Raw genomic sequence first — 5,880 nt, forward strand, 5'->3', positions numbered from 1 at the left:
GTATATCTTATACTTTCGGTTATTAAAACAAAAATTATTTGAATAGCTGTTTTCCAATTTTTACCCTGAGAAACTGTAGTGCTGAGAAGGTAAATAAAACCAAGTTTCAAAGATGTAAAGTGACTTGTTCATGAGCATTCAGCAAAGAAATGGAAGAATTTTAATAAAACTGTCTATCGCCTGAGCTCAAGCTCTTCACCACCACTCTATAGAGCCATGGTATATAGGTGATGATCAAACATGGGTGGGAGAGAAGGGAGATAAAATTGCTAGGATTCTATGGAAAAGTAAGACAAGAAGACAGCTGACAATGTATCAATAGCAATTTTGCATTTTATAATGTGGGAAAAAGACATGCTTAAAAGAGACAGGGACGGGGAATTTAAAAGATCTCAAGTGAAGAAAGAATTTTTTTTTTTAAAGTTAGGGTAGATGTTAACAATAGCTCAGATATCGATTACGAAAAGAATACATATAAGCAACCTCCACTGAAAAGCGAAGTCATATGGTAAGCCAGATTACAGTGGGTTGGGGAGAGAATATGAAATGAATAAATGTAGTCAAATACTGTAAACTTCCCAATCAGAGAGTAAAATAGGAATAAAGAACAATATCCAGAAAGGGACAGATATTCCAGGAAAGGTTCTTTGTTTTGAATATGGAAGAAATCTAAATAAGATTATATGCTATTTTCTTTGTGAAAAAGAGAAGATCTCTGAGGTCAGGAATGAGTGGGTACAGATCTTGAGAAATAAAAGGAAGATTTGCGAAAGACACTGTAGGAGGAATTGAAAGGGCATTAGCCAGGGCCATGCACAGGCATTTTCCAGCTGCACTGAGATTCTAGCTAAGGCTGACATCTGAGTCTGAAGATGCTTTCAGGAGTCCTTCTATGAACTCAAAGGTAATGATCATAATAATAAAGACATTGGAATAAAATATGGCATAAAATAAAAATGTGGCATAAAGATCGGGAAGCAAAGAACTTTGAAGCTGTGATCAGAAAGATCCTCTGAGTAATGAACCAGGTATCCATGCTGGGTTTGTAACAAAGTGACCTGACAAGGTTGTTAGATAATAAGGGGGTTCCAAGAGCCTGAAAAATTCTATACGAAAACTTTTATGCATAAAAAAAGTTTTTCATCCATATAACAATTAAAGTGGACAGAGTAAAAGTCATTTGGAGAAAAGACAATAAAGGGAAAAAGTCATTTGGAGGAAAGAAGAATAGAGGAGAGGGAACAGGACAGATCAGATTAAAACTGAGATTTGAAAGTGGCCTATATGAAACACTGATCATGGCAATAGCCTCCCATGATTCTTTCTCTATACAATGACATTTATTCCAAACTAAAATTACATAGTTAAACACTTTCTCCGAGGTCAATGCCTTAATAAAAAAGAAATAAATGATTTCTTAACTCCTCTAAAGATAGTGTTTAAACAAACATCTATCCGGGTTGTAGGCCTCTTGTAAACAGCACAGTAGATTTGATGATGTCACATTGCAAGACATGGGTGAGAGAGGGAACATATTATTATGTATCACAAAAAATAGTTTTCTAATTTGTAAATATATATAAAATGTTAAAATATAAAAGTAAAACATTCAAAATCATCCATTCACTTTGCATTTGTTGGATTTTTTTCTAAATACCAGGAACTATGCTAAGCATTTAGAATATAACGTTGAACAAAACATATATTACCATTCTTTGTGGAGCTTCCAGATTAGCTGGAAGACCACAATACCCAAACGATGACATAAATGTAATTACACAGCATAGTTAAGTGCCCTGCAAGGGAAATACAGAATGCTGTGAGAGCGCAAGCCAAAGGAGAATCTGACCAAATCCAAAGGGTCAGTGAAATCTTTGCAGGGGAAGTAAACTTGCACTAACATCTGTAAGATGAGTTCAAGGGACTGAAGATTTGGAGGAGCATGTGGTCGGTTATAATCTTTAATAATCGAGGGTATAAGATATTTCAGAAAAAGAATGTGTGGTCCAGGTCAAAGACCTGAAACATAAAAAAAGCCTGGTGAATTCTAGCAACTGAAAGAAGGCCAGAGGATGGAGTGCAAGATGAAAAGCAGTTCATGGTAAAGCTAGTGAGAAGGAAGGCCTGATCTAGTAGGTAAACAGGTCTTAAAACCATAAACTTGAGAAAAAATCTTTTCTACCCAAAATGTTAGCAATCCGTGAATGGCTTGGAGCAAGAAACGGTGTAATCAGATTTTTGTTTAACAATTCAGTGTGTCTGGAGGTTGTTGCTTGGACCAAGGTGACAGCAGTGTAGGTGGAGAAAAGTAGAAGATTCAAAAGATATGGAAGCATATGTTTTGGAAACTCCAAGCAAGGAAGAGGGAAGCGGCAGCAATGCCTTCCTCAGTTTCCAGCTTGTGCAACTGGATAGATGGATGTTAACAATGAGCATTGAGATAGGACGTCCTGGAAGAGTGCTGAGTTTTAGAAGAAAAAAATTATGATTTTTTAGGCTTGTTGAGTTTGAATTGCCTAAAAATGACATATTTAGGAAGCAGTTGACTTTAGTAGCCCACAAGAAGTTTTGAAGTAGAGGTACAGATTGGGGAGCAATTTGTTGTTGAGAGGGTGCATGAAGAAGCCATGAGCATGGATATGACTTACCGATGGAGAGAGAATATAGAGTGAAAAAAGGAAAGGGAAAAGAGGAAGTCTTAAAAATATAATATTTAAAGGTCAGGTAAAGGATGTAGCTATTCAACTAAAAGCATACTGAAACAGAGCATCCAAGAGACAAGAGAAAAGCAGAATCGTGTGTGAGTGAAGCTAAGGAGAGAGGATTTCAAGCAAAAAGATGTGGCTGGGGTTTTCAAAGGCCACTTAGAGGTCATGTAGGACAACAATCCCCAACCTTTCTGGCACCAGGGACCGGTGCTCCTATGAGAATCTAATGTCCGATGATCTGAGGTGGAGCTGAGGCAGTGATGCTAGCTCAGGGAAACGGATGCAAATACAGATGAAGCTTTGCTCAGTAGCCTGCCGCTCACCTCCTGCTGTGCGGCCCGGTTCCTAACAGGCCATGGACTAATAAGGTCTGTGGCAGAGGAGTCAGGGACCCCTGAAGTAGGATACAGACTGAAAAGTATCCATTGTGTTTAGTGACATGGATTCTTGAGAGTTTTTATCACTCCTTTTCAGGAGGAGATAGAGCAGAAGTCAGAATTGGAGTAGGGTGTGACAACTGAAAAACAGAGAAAAAGAAGTATTGGAAAAGCAGACATTTTTCGAGAAGTTGACCAGGGAAAACCAGAGAAGAGAGATGGAATTGAGCTTGGCCTGTTCTAAAGAAGTCTCACCAGGTTTTTGTTTGTTGTTTGTTTTGATCTATATAATTTAAAAAATAAAATTTAATAGAGCATTTAAAATTGGATGATTTCACTTGAAAATCTAGCTGTCCTTGAAATGTCCACTAATCTGCTTACACAGATTTACATTGCTATCTTTCATTTGCCAAAAGAGACACTGAGGTTGGAGAATTTCTGTGACTCACTCAATACCGCAGCTAGTAAGGGTCCGATCTTTGACTAAAATCTATGACTGTTGACCTCAAGTCCTGTGTCCCTTGCATATTTCTATTCTGTTTCCCATGAAGTTTTCAAGATCACAGGTGTGCATTCCAAGACAATTCTGGAATGATCGGAGGTATCCAATACGGACTTTTCTTTTATGACTCGGACCTAGAATCAATTTGAACCCTTAGATATGCAGGGTGAAATCAGAGTTTTGTAGTCTGGGCTTCTCCATCGCTGCTTCAGCAGCTTCTGGGACTGAAAGAATGATAAGTTCCAAAGAAAGCAGTAGGGATTCATGGAGAAATTTCTCTCAGAATTGACGCCTGCACATGTGCATATACACTGTCAGTCATGACTCACTAAATGATGAGAGTCAGAAAGAGTCAAGAATCCAATAAGAAATAAAATACTTGGCCAGGTTCGCATTTTATACTCACGATGGCTGCCCTCCAAATGTCTGGTCTCTGGGATGGAAATATCTTTCCTTAATTTTGTTATGGTTCTCAGTTCAGAGGGAGCTACTGTTCCAGAGATCAATAAAACTCAACATGAAGACTATGCTCTCTGCCTTCGTTAGCGAAACTCTTAGTTACACTGTTTTTGTTTTATTCAAAAAACCTACATTTTACTCTTATGTTTATGTGATTCCTCCTGGCTACAAAGTAAATATGTAATTAATGAATTGGTTATGAAATAAAATGTTAACTTTTCATAAGCATCGGAACTTAGTTTTTAAAAACTTTATTTTTCTATATTGTGAACTCTGGACACAAAAGGAAGAATTTTTAAATGTCTCTCTTCTGCAACATTTGTCGGGTGCTCCTTTATTTTCCTCCCTCTTTCTCATCCTCCCCTCACCTCTTTTCCGCAAGTCTAGAAAACACTGAAAAAAATTACCTTGATTTCTATTTGCAGACTCAGGAAATATATTGGAAATAGTAAACATTTATTTAAAATGCAGTCAGTTTGAAATTTTTTACCATTTAAATAAAAACTTAAATCAAATGGTTTCAATTCATAGAAATATACTTAACCAAAAAACAAATAAATCTAACAGACATGAAGAGAAATGCCTTATCTTTTCCTGAAAGCAAGCAAGAGAGGATGTATATTAGTTTTGTATCCTTCTCAGAAGATATCTTAGTATTATCATCACAAGAAAATATATCCTCTAAAATGAAAAAAAAACTATATTTAAGGAATTTCTATCAGCATTATTTTATAGCTGGTGAACTGATAAATTAGAAACAAGTAATATTGTTAAATTAGATTTATGTATTATCTTTTTAAGGCAATGAAAGTAAAAATGAATTTATTTCACATGATAGTATTAAATTCCTCTGAAATACTTTCACTCAAAATAATTTATGCTAAAATAATATAATGTGTTTCTCCCCAAGAATTTAAGAAAGTGAATTTAAATTTGAACACATTTAAGAAAATAAATGCATTCCTAAAAGTTAGTCATCCCAAATTATTATCTAACATACATATCTATGAGTCAAATGGTACCCATATGGTTTTTGCACAACTTGGGATCCTGGGAGGCCAGCTGTGAGATGGAGGTTAGAGGTTAACAAGCAGGAGGTTTATGAGGGGATGTCCTGGCACTCTAGACCTGTGAAAGGCAAGGGAAGGAAGGAGTGGGCAGAGGGAGATGATGGGCTGCCATGCAGTCTCAAGGCCTCAGTCAGCCCTATGCGGAGATCTAAAGCTGAGATGACCCTTCAGAGTTCTCCTGGCTGGGGCAAGGGACCCAGATATTTATGGCCCAAGTCTTTTGGTTACCAGGCATGATCTTGGGCCCTTCAAAAAGAAGTGGTTATTCAGATATGCCTACCTCCCCTATGCTTATTTATACATTTAAATTTTATTTTTGTCTTTTATCATAGGTATGTTGCTTAAAATTGTGCAAAGAAAAATAACAAGTATATGTTGATTGGTGACATTAAGAAAATAAAAACTTTGTTAAGGTCAAAAAACCACTTTACCCACCTCACCACTACTCATTCAGATCTACTTGAAGGGCTGGCTCTTCTTTGACCCATGGCTCCCTAACTACCTACTCACCCTTGTAAAATTAAAAAGTCTTCTGTCCTCTGGTCACTTTTAGTTACTATTACACTCCAATTTCACTTTACTAATTAATATAGTAAGATCCATACAATTAAAAAGAAAAACCTCAGAATTTAAAATAGGGTTAAATTCTCCACTTTCTCAGATTGCATCTCCAGACTGTATGCAGGAACTTCTTTTTTTCTTTTTCTTTTTTTCCCCACTGGGCCAGCTTCCTCCTGAACACCACCCCGGCTCATCTTGCATGT

Source organism: Pteropus vampyrus, unplaced genomic scaffold (genome assembly GCF_000151845.1).
Source record: "Pteropus vampyrus isolate Shadow unplaced genomic scaffold, Pvam_2.0 Scaffold53, whole genome shotgun sequence".
Classification (NCBI taxonomy): Eukaryota; Metazoa; Chordata; class Mammalia; order Chiroptera; family Pteropodidae; genus Pteropus; species Pteropus vampyrus.